At 40.1% G+C, this 16280-nt stretch overlaps 1 pseudogene across 1 annotated transcript; it reads left to right on the top strand.

The window, feature by feature from the left end:
* The first annotated feature begins 5207 nt into the window (after positions 1 to 5207).
* On the top strand, positions 5208 to 16280 carry LOC309698893 (PHD finger protein 12-like; annotated as a pseudogene). The gene is made up of 9 exons (XR_014280799.1): positions 5208 to 5470; positions 6663 to 7686; positions 8588 to 9686; positions 11136 to 11240; positions 11337 to 11510; positions 11625 to 11720; positions 13394 to 13476; positions 13610 to 13748; positions 15103 to 16280. The product of XR_014280799.1 is annotated as a PHD finger protein 12-like (transcript).

Genomic DNA, 16280 nt, shown 5'->3' with positions numbered 1-16280 from the left:
AATGGATGAGAAAACATTATTACATTAATTATGGAATAAAATTACAAGAGTTTTCAAATAAACTCACATGATAAAGCCCAATATCATTTTTTCCATAGTAGGCCTTGTGTTTGTCCATATTTTTTTTTCACATGGAACTACATTTTGTTGTTTTTTTTGTAAACTACATACATACAAAATCTGATAAAATATACATGATTTCATTTTAATTTAAAACTAAAACAACTGTATTTTATTTTATTCTTGCATAAAACAGAGAAATTTTGCGTATTTCAAATTTCTGTATTCTTACGTAATGGAAAATTTGTAATGTGTGTACACTTACACTGTAAAAAAATATTCCGTAGAAAAACGGAAAATGTCCTGGTAATTTTCTGCCAGTATATTTTCTGTTTTTTTACGGAAGTTTGACGGACATTTCCTTCAGCTATAAAACGGAAAATTCCGTTTATTCATAGTATATTTTCTGTATCATTAACTGATATTTTCCGTTAATAGAAAAATTCAAATTTCTGTTTATATTACTATTTCCAAGCACTTCTTTTCACTGTAACTCATTAAATATAGTTCTTTATATCCTTAAACGTACATTTCTATGCAATTACAACCTAGTACACCATGTGCTCAAAAATTCATAAATTAAAACTTAAATTAATTTGTGCTTTATACACAACAACATTGGTACAGTTAATGTTAAATATTCTTTTATTCTCCTCAACTCTAAAACTATACTAAAATATAATGACAGCATCCATCTTGTCATAAAACTACTAAACAGCTGATACATGAACAAAATAACTCACAAGCTTTCAAATTTGAGCATTTTTATTTCCTTGAAATCAGGTTGCCGTCATGTAAATGTGTTTATTTACATTCATTCAAGTGGCTACCAAGTGTTTTCTTCAAACAGGACACCTGACAAACAAAAAATGTCATATTTAACGACATGTTCACATTTAATAATATCCAGAGTACCTTTTAGTTAGAATCACTGCCTTGTGGTAGTTTTGCCTCAGCCAAATGGTTAAGGTGTGGTTTACATCCATCTCTGTCCACTTATGATACAGTATACACATGTAGTCAGTTATAGCCAAACACCTTTGATTACTGAATTGCATTACATTACATTCACTTCATTAATGAAGTGAATGTAATTCACATTTGTGTGAACATTTGTCTGAGATGAACTCTTTGGGCTCTTTACCGTACAATATAACATACTTGGGTCAAAATTTGTTGACTGTTTAAGTGGTGCCACATGAATAAATCTGAACAGATCTAAAGAAGATGTTCCTGAACATTGGGTTTATTCGAACAGGACGGATGGATAACCACAGGACTTTTCCCCATATGATAACTACAACACAAAATAAATGAAGACAGATTACTGTCCCAAACTTAAAGATAAAAGTGTATTTACTGGACTTGTTTTGTCAGTGAGGAGCAAAGTACAATTAGAAGTGCTTGTTCTGATAAAAAGTTAAACTGTAAACAGCAGCGTAGTGAATAAGGATCTGTGTCCACGAATCCTCAGCAGTGACAACACTTAAACATCATAGTTCAAAATCCTTAATGCACACCTTTTTCTCCACGGTGTTCAAATTCTCTTAGCTGTTTAAGTAGAGGAAAAAGTCTGACATATTTCATGACCATTAAATGTTAGACAAGGCTCTGAAAACGAGGTTATGGTTACAAACAAAAACCTCTGCTTGTGCGCACAGACCCTAAATCACAACAAATAAGACAATAGTAAGACAAATTACTACAAAGTCTTGTTACCACTCTTCATATACCAGTGTGACAAAGTCCTGAATGCAGCCTGCATGTTAGTACATCAAGGTCCATCTGAGCTTTAAGTAAAATACACTCAGCTTTTCCTTGGATTTTCAGAGTTGCTCAGTTCATACAGGAACTGCAGCAGTCGGAGTTAACGTGTCGCTGTGTTGCTCCTCCATCTCAGCCATTGAGACTAGTCGCAATTTATTCTGAGGAAAAAAAGAGAAACAACAAGACATTTTTAAAAAGTTTGTATTTTTATAATTTTTTTTACCTAGAACATAAACAACATAAACAAAAAAAGGATTAGGGCTGTGCGATATGACGATATATATCAGATGACGATATAAAAATGTCTATCGTTTCATATTATACACTATTCTTTGTTTTGTGGTGTTGCAAAATAAACTGTTTACGGCAATATTTTTGTCATGATTTTGATGGTCACTGTAGTGGCTATATTATTTCTTACAGTTCTCTCTTTCTCTTATACTTACAATAACCACACTATGGACGGACAAGTGACTGTTTTTACGCGTACTTTCGTTACCAACAATGACGGTAAAACCAGTGCGTGGCTCCGCCGTCCGCTTGTTTATTTTCCATATAAACCTTTCACAATAAAGCTCAAGTGTCTGTTGAGACTTTTCAAAATAAACTGAAATGATATACATTATTCTCAAACATAAAATTTCAGAATATGCATCAAACAAATGACCTCAAATAAAAACATCAAGTAACTATAAATGGCGCTTACAGTCACCACGCAGATGAAGGCACAGAGAATACCAGCATGGCCAGCAAGGATGAGGCAGAACCAGCTAGCTCCAAACAGAAGGACCAGTCAAAAGAAATCGAGGACCTTATTGTTAAACGAGGGGCTACCTCTGTAGCATGGACATGGTTTGGTTATGAAAAGTCTGACACGCCCCAGAAAACTGTACTATGCAAATTATGCCACAAACTGGTCCCCACCACCACTCAAACACGACAAACCTCTTTAACCACCTACACAAGAATCACATGAAAGAGTTTCGAGAGAGTTTACGAATGAAAAGCAAAAAAGAGCTGTCAGGTGCTCAAAATAATCCTTAGGCTCAAACGTTAGAACAGGCTTTTCCTTGCAGCACGCCGTGTAATAAATTACTTATATTTGGCTAAAAGCTTGATATAGACAAGGCATATAAAGCCCCTGCACACCAGCACTGCGCTTACATTATAGTTCAATCAAGAAATAGTTATTATTGATTTATTATTGAATTTTTTTAGTAATCATTATTAGTATTTAGTCACATTAGCACAGTGGGGTGACAAAAATATTCCACATACTAGAAATGCTGCTCGGCATTTCATAAAATACATTTTCAACAAATGTTGGAGTAGAAACACAGTTACAGGGAAAATGTGTCTGTCTGTAAATATTAACTAAACATTTCTATGTGCTACAAAATAGACATAAATGTGCTGAGGTGAAACGATACTTTCAATAATATTACCACTACAGTCTGTTAACCACCGAAATAATCTATGCTGGTCAGCTAGCTAAAAGTCTTTACTTTAGCAGCCCAAATCAGAGGCTAACATTAGCATTTGCTAGCGTCAGCCAGGAAGGTCTGAGGCTTAAACTAGGGTTAGTGTAACTTTTCCTGAAACCCTTTAAAGTGTACAGTAGAGCCAACTGTAAAACACAGGTATTGAAACAGTACTTATTAGAGTCCTAGAATAATTTCTAGGACCATGAAGTTCTCACTTTTCCCAGTTATCCAGTTATCCACATCACAGCTGTGTAATACCCAGAGAGACACAGACAGCTAACTATAATATTTATGAAAACTGGTTCAGCCACTGAAGGGCAAAACTGGTGGTATCACAGTAAAGATTATTTTAACATTAACTAAAATGGGAAGCTTCTTTTGTTAAACCTAAATAACAATTATTTTAAAAACTGAGTCAGCAAAATATTCCTGACTTGTCTGGAGACAGCCGAAACCAGTTAACAAATAAATTAATAATAATAATGGACTGCATTTATATAGCGCTTTTCGGGACCCCTCAAAGCGCTTTACAATACCACTATTCATTCACTCTCACATTCACACACTGGTGGAGGCAGCTACAGCCACAGCTGCCCCGGGGCAGACTGACAGAAGCGAGGCTGCCATATTGCGCCATCGGCCCCTCTGGCCATCACCAGTAGGCGGTAGGTGAAGCGTCTTGCCCAAGAACACAACGACCGAGACTGTCCGAGCCGGGGCTCGAACCGGCAACCTTCCGATTACAAGACGAACACCCAACTCTTGAGCCACGATCGCAATTCTTTTGCGATCGTGGCATTAATTAACAATTTAGAAAGAATTAACAATTCTTTCTGAATAAAAAAATATTTTAATAAAAGGAAACATGAGTTTTAATACTTACCACAGAAATTTGAAGGCAGTTTCTCCAACTTCAGAGTCCAAAATCCAGATGAAGCCTGAAAGAAGCCTAATGGCTGCTCTTGCGCTTACTTTTCCCTCCTTTTCAGGTTCTTTTTCCCACAATGCATTGCAGTAATTGAGAAATACAGAAAAATACCTGTAAATGACTAATACGGAAAATTCCTTCACGTGTATACAGTAGATTGTACTGTATTTTTACTGAATTTTTTTTACAGTGTGTGTGGTGAGGCAGTTAGATAATATAATTGTTCGAAAGTAAGACAAGAAAGAATGTTCAATGTTAAAGAAAAAAAATGACATTCAAACTTTAGTCTTAAAAATTTTAATCTAAGGGAAAGGGGGATGTCATGTAGGTACTGATATATGGCTGTCTTAATGTGATGACTTTTAAACTGGATGTGGTGGTCCGAAGGAGGCCCTGTTACATGGCTAGTTGTCAGATCGACAGCATTCAATAAAGCAAGAGAAAGACCGTGCTTTATGTCCTGATTTAATTCAGCGTGCTCTGCCTAATTCAGTAATAAGGTGGGCACACAACAGTTACTACTACTTTTACATGCATTACCATGTGGACCTACGATCAACACTGAAGTTCCTTCAACGGTAAAATTTCTTTTATTATGGATTTATTTTTGTGCTTACGGAGATAAATTTCCAATACAAATGTTATAAATGCAGCAGCTTATTGAGCTTAAATACTAACCTTCATAGGCTATTGTAAAAGCTCAAGGGATCGCTATTTATTCAAGTTTCAAATTCGCGTTTGTAAAATAGTTTAAAGTCAGAGTCCTCAAAAATTGCGCATAAATCACTGTAGGCCTACTTGTTGTTTATAAAGAGACGAATTCATGATCAAAAAACACATTACATATTACAATAATTCAATAATTAAAATACTTATGATTAGAAACTGCGAAACTAAATGAGAATTCTTATTTTTAAAAATCTGATAATTATAGGAAACTTATTCTGAATCACTCCGCGTCGCCTGCGTGACCCTGGGAGTCAAGGTGACGAGGATGACGTGTAGCGCGGCAGGTATAAAAGCAGAAACCAACGTTCGAATTTGGTTTTCACATGAGAGTGCGAGCAGGAGGTTTGTTTAATAGCGCTGTGAAAACCTGTTTGTTTCCAAAGTTTTAAAACTAGTGCTTGAAACGAGGATTCAAACACCCCAAAAATGAGCTCCGGCGGAGTACGGCGTGAGCAGTACCTGCTCTCCATTGGTGTCACCCGTATTCTGGATGAGCTCTATGGTAAAGCTTAGTGAGCTAATAAGTATAATAGAATATTTAAGCAAACAAATACACCTTAGACTGGCCTTTTATTACTTTAAAGTGAGGAAGATTTCATGAGTGTGAACATTTCAGGTGAAATATGTCAAACTTTAGAAACTTCAATTTTGGGCAATTTTGGTTTGAAAAATGCTAAAAAAAACCCCACTCAATTTAACGCACGCGCCATGGAAACGACGTCAGTCATTAGAACCTGCGGGAGGCTGACGTCTGACGTCAGTGCGGTCATCCTGGAGTCCTGTTTTTGTATGTGGAGGGTTTGAGTTTACATGTTTTAGCAACTGGCCCTGAATTAGACGATAAAGTTAATAAATTACGAATCTGTATAGAAGCATGATGGAGCTGTGAGAGTTCACAGAGGCACTCGTTGCGTTTATAAAGCTGGGAAATTTTGAGGGAGGTTAGGGAGTCCTCGGAGATGTGGCCAAAATTTGATCTTGCACGCATTATGTGCAAAATCAGTTATAGCTACTGATGCTGAATTAAGTATATCATATTTATGTGAGTGCATTGTATATTGCCGTGTCTGTACAGGTGTCCAGATGTATGTTATGTGCTCGGTGAGAAATTGAAACTGTGTGCATGCAATAAGCAGGTTGGAGGTTTCTCACCTGACTTTAGCTGTTTTATTTTCAACAGACTGATGCTTAAATAAAATAAGAATAAGTGCTGAACATGAATTCATTATTAAACATCACTGAAACTCTATGCAGCCTTACTGACAATGTGTCCATAATTCACAAATATTATGGATGACATTCATTTATCATGAAATGTTGTTCACAGTCACCAAGAACACACAAAGTTATTCTTTACTATGAGCTGTACATTTTTAATTTACATGCAGCTAAAATGTGAATTTGCAAATGAATTCTATCAGCAGTACATTTTTACTGTTTAAACATGCTAACAAGCAGAGTTTGGTGCTGTGATCTTTGGTTTAAAACATGAAATTTAGTCATTTACAGTGCAAAACCATTTTTCTCACCTTCTACCAATCTTAAGGCTTTCATAAAGAGTGCTGCTGCGGGCCTCTCATTGTCTGTGTGTAGAAATAACATATGATGATATAAAGCCATGTTTTGACATTTAAATCCGTAATTTGTCTGATTATGTCACGATTAACACAGATGATCTTTTTGTTTTCTCGTAGCTGAGCTGGTGAGTCCTGTCAGTGTATGCCAGATGTTCATCTCTAACCTGAGGAACCGTCCTTTGAGCCCCAGCCATGTGGACTCTATGAAAAATCTGGTCCTCTCGTTAAACCACAACCTGGTTACGGGGACGAAGGCGTTTCCTTATATTGCCTTCAGGGGATTCTTTAACAAACTGCTGCTGACGACACCTTTCACTCATGTGCCAGAGAGCCAGTTGGAGAACACCACTCCATCTCCTCCTACCAACTCACCAGCTGGTTTAATGGTGCCGCCTGCAGGGTCCCACCTCCATTCATGGTTCCTCACACCTCTGCTTCCAGAGAAGGCAGATCTTTCTGTCCTGAAGGCAGATCAGAGGAACTGCGTCTGCACCCTGGATGTCGACGGCGACACCATCACCAGAGTCATTTCCACTGTGTATTGCACAGAGGAAAGGGAAATGACAAATCGATGGAGAGTTACGGACTACACCTCTGACGGCAGAGTAATCATGTCGGTGCTCTGCCAGTTTCTGAAGAGGTTTACACAGGGTGCAAAGAGGAAGCCTGCAGAGGAGGAGAGCAGCAGCAGCAGCCCCACTCCACCAAGGAAACGTCTCCGGCTGTGATCAGCAATGAAGCCTTTCCTGGACATATGGCATATGGATGTTACATATGGATGTTTCCTCGTGCTTTGGAGCAAACTTTCTAACTCCTCATGTCTGCGCTGTGTCTGGAAAGGCTGGAAACACCTCTCCATCTTACACAGAGACCATCATGATGCGGCTAGTCTGAGGAGTTATTTCTGTACATATGTATATAGTTTTTTTTATTATTGAGATACACAGGTCAGCGTTTTCAGTGCGTCTTGCACTTTTCTTTATTTCTTGGTGCTGGCCTGTGTGTTTGATATGACTGCAAGGAATACAAGACTGACTTTATTATGTAATCTGCGTAAAATGAACCAATAATCCATGAAGACAGTGCAAAGTGTAAATTATCGTCTGCTGCATCTCAGACATTGGCGAGAATGAACAATGTGGTAAGTAAAAAGTAATGTTCTGTCTCTAAAATGATGTCCCAAAATATTAGAAAACATCTAGTCCAGCCTAGAAGTAATAAATGCATGAAGTAGTTTTTCAGCGTCACTCTGAGACAGGATATTTCTTATTTCAGAGATATTACACAAAGATTGGAATTGGAAGAAATCAGTTCTAGATATTTGTTTAATATGTGCATTGAAGTACATGTCCTGGTCAATAATGACTCCAGGGTTCCTCACAGTGTTACTGGAGGCCAAGGTAATGCCATCCAGAGTAAGAATCTGCTTAGATACCATATTTCCAAGATTTTCAGGGCCGAGTACAATAACCTCAGTTTGATCTGAATTAAGAAGCAGAAAATTAGAGGCCATCCAGGTCTTTATGTCTTTAAGACATTCCTGCAGTTTAACTAATTGGTGTGTGTTATCTGGCTTCATGGATAAATAAAGTTGGGTGTCCTCTGCATAGCAGTGAAAATGTATGCTATGCCTTCTGATGATACTGCACTTAAATTGTAAACAGAATTGGTCCTAGCACATCCATAATTAACCTTAGATAAATATGATACAAACCACTGCAGAAATCAATACCTACAGGGTGCTCTAATTGCTTTAATAAAATATTATGGTCAAAAGTATTGAACGTTGCACTGAGGCCATGAGAAGATGATGTGTAACCTTCACTAAAGCTGTTTCTGTGCTGTGAGCTCTGAAATCTGACTGAAACTGTTCAAATAAGCCATTCCTCTGAAAATTATCTGTTAGCTTTTTAAAAATTATTTTTTCAAGAATTTTTGAGATAAAAGGAAGGTTGGCGATTCGCCTCTAACTAGGTAGGACAGCAGGGTCAAGAGATGGCTTTTAAATCAGTGTTTGGGTCTTTTTGTGTGTCTATGTACAGAACAGAAGTCTGAACAGACCAACGACCTGCCAGAGAAATCCTCCTCCAAGCGCTCTGCCTCTCCATCTGTGGAGCTGCTGCTCAACGCTGGCCGGCTGCAGCTTGACGGTCTTCCTCCGGGGGCCGGAGCTGCAGGCCCTGGGCTACGAGTGGCCCAGGTACGACTATTGGACCGCAGAACCAGCAGCAGGCCTAACAGCCGACCTGGGACTCCAAATTCCAACACTTCATCCACCCCAACCCCCTCAGAGGAGCCGAACGATGGAGAGGAGGAGGCAGCAGAGCCTGAGGATGAAGTTCAGAGTTCTACAGTTTCTGCTCCGACCTTGCGACTCCTCAAGAGACTCTTTCAGCTCCTAATAGCGGCTGCTATGGAGAGAAACCCCACTCAGTTTCAGTTGGATTCAGGATGTCATCGCTCTCCAGTGCAGTATCATGCGACACCTATCCATCAAACAGAAGCCCTCATCAACAGAGTGGCACTTTGAGCAGAAAGCAAATACACAATCAAGTGGAACATCAGAGGACATGAAAACTCAGGCCTCATTAGAAAGGACTTCTTCCCCTGACCCCTGCTCTAAAGCTTGCAGTACACCCAGTGACTCCCAGGGGGCCTCTCTTTCCAAGGACAGCCCATCAGGGCTAGTTCTTTGCAAATGCACCGTGACACCATGTCAGAACTGTAGGAAATCTAATGGACCTCTGGAATTGGTTCAGCCTCCCAGAGCCAATGGACCTGTAGACTGTAACAGTGCGTCAGATTCCTGCAGACAGGCTGAGCTACAGAACAGACTGAAGGCTGGGAAGACGCCATCAGCTTCTGCCTCTGGACTGGTGAACCACATAGGAACAGAAACGGTTAAGAAGGAACCCGAGAGCACTGTAAATGCATGTGCCCAACAGAACTGCCCCACTGCCCCCACGATATGGCCCCACATTGGCCAACAGAACCACAGGAGCCAGACAGAGCCCCAGGAGGAGTGTGTGAGCACCGATGAAAAGCCCTCCTTCTCAATCACCAGCAGTTCCTTCACAGATGCACCATCTAGAAGCAGCCAGGAGCACGACACAGTAAAGTTTGCATCAGCACCTACTCCAGGTACACATCAGAAATGTCAAAGCTGCAGTCTTAATGTATCACTTTATACAGCTAATAGTAATAATAATGATAATAATAATAATTTACTCTAATAATACTTTAAAGTGTAAGAGATAATGTACAGTAGCTATAGTGATTACGAGGGCCCCACCCTGGAGCCAGGCCTGGGGAAGAGCTCAAGGAAGTCTAACCAGAGACTGTGTTTTAGCCCATGCAGTCTGGCTGTGTACAGGCTAAAGAGATGACATAGGCCCACCCCCCATGTGCTCACCACTTGGAGGAGGTGTTGTGGGGGTTTTATGCAGTGTGTGTCGGTTGGCAGCCTTTATGTACATGGGATGATCATTTTGTTTTGGTATTGAGAATTGCATAATTCTATTGTATTAGTACTGACTAGTAAATTTCTGGGATACAATAGTATTACAGTGCAATATTAGTGACACAGCACGAGTTAAATCTAAGCACAAAAACAGCCTTTAGTGTTTTCTCTGGAAATTTAAGTACAAGTAAAAACATAACACTGTAGTTTAACAGTAATTAAAGTAAACTAAACTTGTAATTCTAAAGTCATCATACAGGCTTGTTCTTTCTGCCTGTAGTACTAGCCAGGGCTGCAACTATTCATCGAGTAATTTGATTACAAGAAATACTCCTGCTGTTTCATTTAATGCATGACTCTTTAGAGCTTGTCACATAGAGCTTGTTAACTTAACACTGATGTCAGATCAGTTTCTTTCACCAGCAGATGCAAATTATCAGAGTGGATGGTGTTTGGTCAGTGAATTATTTATTTAGTTTACTAAGAGTAAGACAAAAAACAGCATTTTTATTTGGTACAGACTGCTCAGGTGGGAAGCTGACTTGGTATCTGACATCTCTTTACGTTTACTTGCCACAGACTGGACAGAGCAGTGTCAGGTGACAACATACATGTCTGTCTCAAAGGGGACAGTAAATCATGGGCGGACTATTGACAGATTTTACAAACCAAAATAACTGACATGGGCAAGACCGTATCGATCGGAGGTTCTGAGTTTTGATTCATTTTCGATGTGATAGGAGAGAGGTCCAGATAAACGACTGGCATTAACTGGGAAAAAAGTGGACATTGATGTGGTCAGAAATTACTTCTGATATCAGTGCTTCTGTCAGTTTGCTGTAACTCTTCATGCAGTAGACACACCAGTAAGATTTGCTGTTGATTTTTATTGGGATCCTTGACTCCCAAAAACCCAAACACATGATAGTTAAAGGAGATGAAATAATGTTGCAACAAGTTCTCGTGACTCTTTGAAGTGTGTTAAATGAAGTCTTTTTGTAGAATTTTTGCAAGTGTATCACTTTGTGCATCAACCGGTTGGAGTGACTTTTTAGACACTGAAACACTTACACAGCTGGGCCGTCATATTCAATGTCAGTTTGTCTCTTTTTTCCTCTCCTGTCCCTCAGACATAAAGGCTGCTCCTGCACTGACGGACTCACTGCTGCCCAACACACTGCCCTCCATCACCAACTTGTCCAGCTGCATGAAGGATGGAAAAGAGGAGGATGGGGGTGAGTTTGTCACTCTGTGGCCACATGTGACAGTTTAAGAGCCTTCGTATTGCTGTGTTCTGCTATGAAGCACACAAAGATGTAATTAGCTTTTAGCGGTTGTGTGTGTTTGTGTGTGTGCATGGATCGAGCTGGACAAACTGGATACAGAGATCATCAAGCTCTTGGCCTATCAGAGGATCCAGCAGCTCTTTGCTCCCAAAGTGCCCAGCACCCACCCTCCCCCCACCACCAGCACTACCCCAAAAACCTCAGCACCCCACCCAAACAGTAAGACACCTTTGCACTACAGTTTAGTCTGTTTACTTGTCAAGAAGTCAGTTTTTCTGCTGTTTGATTGCTGTTTTGTTCTAATTATTAAAACCTACACTCCCCTCCTTCCAGGTCAGAAAAAGGTGCAAGCCAGAACGGTCTTTTACCCTCTGACAGGAAGAGGAGCAGCTGTCAGCATGTGCTATAGGACGTTACACATAGGATCAGGTAGGACATTCAGTCGCTGTGACTTTGACCCTGCTGCATTCTGTGCCCTGGCTCTGAGCCACTCTTAGGCTTCACCTTTGATGGGGAAAGGTTCACATAGGAGAACAGTATTAAAGCTGCTCTCACGTAGTTTTTTGAAATTATACCAGTTCACCAAACTCCAGTCAATCATGTTTGATTTAGGTTATATTCTTGCCTTGTGACTAAAGTTTAATAAGACCGAAGTAGAACATAGGTAGGGCCCCATCATACCTGCTGTGTGGTGCCTGGCAAATGTCACCATACAGCAAAGTTGATGTTACATGTTGTAAGCTGTCATCGCTGCTGGTCATGCACTTCTCCATTTTTATAATCTGGTGTGTTGTTGCATTGCTGCTGCAGCTGGGTTAAAGTCTGTTTTTAATGGCATCCTAACATCATATCAGTACAGAAGTTTAGAGGTTCACAGGTTTCACAGAGGGAGATGTTGAAACTTGGCAAAAACTTTAAAATTCCTCGGCTTCCAACTTTGACTTCTTCTCCTTCTATATCATCGCTGATTTGGAGGACGGGCAACACCTATTGTTCAGAAGAATACTGCAGCACGTACATGCACCGTAACAGCTAGCATGAATGGATATAGCTGTGTGATGGTCTTACTGGTGACACACAAAGCTGCCAACACAGCAGGTGTACCACGGCCCCTGGTTTGGTGTCTAATCACTCCTACAGATATAAAAATGGGAAGTGAAGCAGAAGCAGTGTGTGGAAAAACTAACAACACCCCATCATTCATCAGCTTGCAGAACCACCAGACAGATTTGCTGACGTGCTTGGAGTCATTGCACTGCCTGATCCTTGGTGACTGTTTTTGGACTTTAACTCCTGGGAATATTTTGCAGCTGTCTTGCATGTTTTCCACTTGAATAGTGAATAATCTTTCTCATGGTAGAATTATGAGCGTGTTTGGGACTGGCTTCATGCAACTTCAGATACTGACATGCAGCACTCATTTATTCTTTAAGACATCTTTCCTCTTTGGCATTATGTCGACACACACCAGAATGCTTCTGAGTTTATAGAGGTGGTCACTCGTGCTGATAATCAGTTAATCAGTTGTGTTTGATTAGCAGTATGTACCTGCTACTTGCCATCTTTATTTCTATGGAAGCAACAAGGGTTTGCTTAGTGCTTCATCCACTAATTCTGCATTTTGGCTTAGTTTTGTCAAATACATGACAGTGTAATGTCATATTTTATAGTTCATCTGAGGTTATATATCAAGATTTAATTTCAAGACCTGCTAAAAACAAGATGATTTTTATTTTGTCCCAATATGTAAACCTTGACAGAAGGTATCCTTTTAACCATGACTGTACTTCTGTACAACAGGCAGCAGTACACGACAGAGTATAATATAATAATATACTGAGCCTGTACTAGCTCCCAGTCTCTGCATCATTAGTCAGGTTGAGTGATAGTTGTCTGTGAAAGTAAGTTCTTAGACCTGTGAGGGTCACAACAGGACCATGTGGAATAAAAACTACTGAACAAAAACACAATATGTCACATTGGAGTGCAGGTCATTAAAATACATTTTGACACGTCAATATTGCAGAAAAAAATCCATGTTGCAAATCTGTATTCTTTGTGTTGTGGGAAAGGGTGTGTAAGTCTTTAACTGTTTCTTTAAGGCTCTGACATGGATGTGTGCCTTACAAACTATGGTCACTGCAACTACGTATCGGGGAAACATGCCTGTATTTTCTATGATGAGGTGAGGCCTTTAAACTACATCACTCTGCAGAGCACTCCTGTGGTTGTTAGTGACCAAGATGTAAATTGTGTGTGTGTGTGTGTGTGTGTGTGTGTGTGTGTGTGTGTGTGTGTGTGTGTTTGTCGTCCTTCAGAACACCAAGCATTATGAGCTTCTGAACTATAGCGAGCATGGCACCACAGTGGATAATGTCCTGTACTCGTGCGATTTCTCTGAGAAGACCTCACCATGTCCACCCGGTGGCCTGGTAGCCAAAGTCCAAGGAATCATTCGTAAGTACATCTCCGTCATCTGTTTGGATTGGCTTGAAGGAACCCAGGTCTGTGTGCCCAGTTTGACTTGGACTGCTGATGAGGTCGTCACTCATAGATTTTGTATAAACCTTTTATGAATATCCATCCATCTTCTTCCACTTAGCCACTCATCTGTATGTGTTCTGGTTAAAATAGTTAAAATTTTATTTGTGAAGAAATCATAACGTCATTGCTTCTGTAAATTAAAGGAATACTTTAATTTATACTCTAATACTGAATAGAAGTGTAGCCCCCCATGTGCTTAATGTCAGTGTCCTGTTTGTTACGCTGACACTGCTCCTGCAGTATTGGTCAGCTTTTAGTGTTCTTCATCCAAATTGTGGTTAAGGTCACATTTGTCATTCTTAATGGGTACATGTAATTAGTTTATGCAGTGCAGTGAACCAATGACAAGAAAACTTATCACCTTCTTGCTGTAATTCATACCTTACAGTAGCCTATGAGATGTGCTGAGCTATGTGTGCTTATTTTTAAGTGAATAATATTAGCTTAATATAAAACTAAAATAAATAAGTGAACATCATCATTAGCTGTCTTCAGTCAGCCCATGTTCTTGGACTGCAGCTGCTGGCTCTTGTTCTGCTCTGAGTCCCAGTGAGCTCATTGTATTCTCATTGTTGGAGAACTGCACACGAACCAGTTCTCCGTCTGTTGTAGGTTCTGGTTAGAGTGCCAGCTTGAAGTGCAGGGAAAAAACAAACCATGAGTTTGGTGTTGGAGTTCATCTCCATCCATAATGGCGATCTAGCCAGCGAGCCTGCTGGTAGAGAAAACACCAAATGGGAAAGAACGGGCTGGCTTGTTATTATCAGTTGCAATTTCAAAGTAAAAGTAAGGATGTAGTAAACGTACAGTACAGTGGTAAACTTGGTGCATGTGGCATTGTAGCAATGAGAAAGGTAAATAAATAAAGTGCTAAAATGAGCAGTCAGATATACTTGTTCTGTGGCAGACCACGTTATGTAAAATCTGAATGTTGCTGTATCACATAAAGCTTCCAGTCTTAATCTGTTATTAAAGATCATTTGGACAGATGTTTGATTAGTAAAGAGCTGCAGTGTGAAACAGCATTAAATCAGATTTCTCTGAAAGTGTTTATAGATGATGAGTGTAAAACATGTTGGCCAGAGTTCAGCTTTCCACATGATTTTAGTCTCATTTTCAAAACAAAGTGTTCATTTTTATTTTGTGGATAAAATGTAATCAGTGAAATCTTTTCATGGTTGCATTGTCTCCACATTAATGGAGTTTACTGTGACACTAGTCTGTACAGACGTCTTTCTCAGACCTGCTGCATTTCTTCTTTGCGTAGGTCGCAGTAAGAAACGGGAAGAGGACGAGGGAGCCAACTCCATGGTGGGGTTGTTGCCAGTAGGAGGAGTGATGAGTAGCCAACGTCAGGGTGGTGCTGAGCCGTCTTGTAGCTGCAAAGCGAGTAGCTCCAGTCTAATTGGAGGCAACGGGGCGGGCTGGGAGGGCACGGCCCTGCTCCACCATGGCAGCTACATCAAACTGGGCTGCCTCCAATTTGTCTTTAGCATCACTGAGTTTGCCAGTAAGCAGCCCAAAGAGGAGCAGGCCACTACACCTGCTGCCAGTTGCACAAGCACCAACACCAGCAGCAGCAGTGTCATCAGCACCACCCTCACCACCACCGCTAACACCTCCACACCACCACCACCCAGCACTGCCACAACGAGCAGCTTTTCCAACCAGGATGAGGCTGACTCTGAGACTGTACCTCCCCACCAAGTGCCCGTACTGCGTTCTAACTCTGTTCCATAATCCGCACAGGAAGCCCCGCCCTCCCTCTTATTTTGCCCCTTCTGTGTCACGATGAAGGGAAAGCTGCACAGCTGGTTGGTCAACAGGGAAAAGTTATTTTTTTGTTGTTGTTTTAATGGTTTACGTCTTTGCATGAACTTGAAGTATTATTGACAATCTCTTTTTTTTCTTTTTTCTTTTAAATGACTGACGTAACCGTTAGGACCGTTAGGACTTTGAGCAAACATTACTTCCTTGGGCTCAATCTTTGTTTTTGCCAGTATATTAGTTATGTATGGTGTAACCTTTTTGTCAGTCAGCCCATTTAGCACAAACATTTTTTGTTTTTTTTCCTTTGTAGTATTCAATTCCATACATTCTAATTTCTTTTGCTGCTTTTGCACCACAGGTAGCTATATCTGTATGAACACATACATGCTTATACACTATAACATGTATATATAATGTAAATACATTTTAATTCAGTGCCTCTCGATTGGAGAAACATTGGATTTCATGTAGATTTGCCATTTTTTGGTTTTTAACTGTACAGCTCATTGAATTTGTGATACTGTGTAGAGTACCAGACGTTTTGTGATAAAACTTGTTCTTAGTTGTAGTCCATCTGTAAATACCGTATAGTTTTAGCACTCATTTTAACATCTTGTGCTGCTGTATATATAAGCACTCTTTATCTGTAGCTGCTTGTCTGTTCAAACCTGTAAA

This window comes from Aulonocara stuartgranti, assembly GCF_965226115.1.
Source record: "Aulonocara stuartgranti genome assembly, chromosome: 22".
Taxonomy (NCBI): domain Eukaryota; kingdom Metazoa; phylum Chordata; class Actinopteri; order Cichliformes; family Cichlidae; genus Aulonocara; species Aulonocara stuartgranti.
The sequence above is the reverse complement of the archived record's forward strand: the minus strand, read 5'-3'. Positions and strand labels throughout refer to the sequence as shown.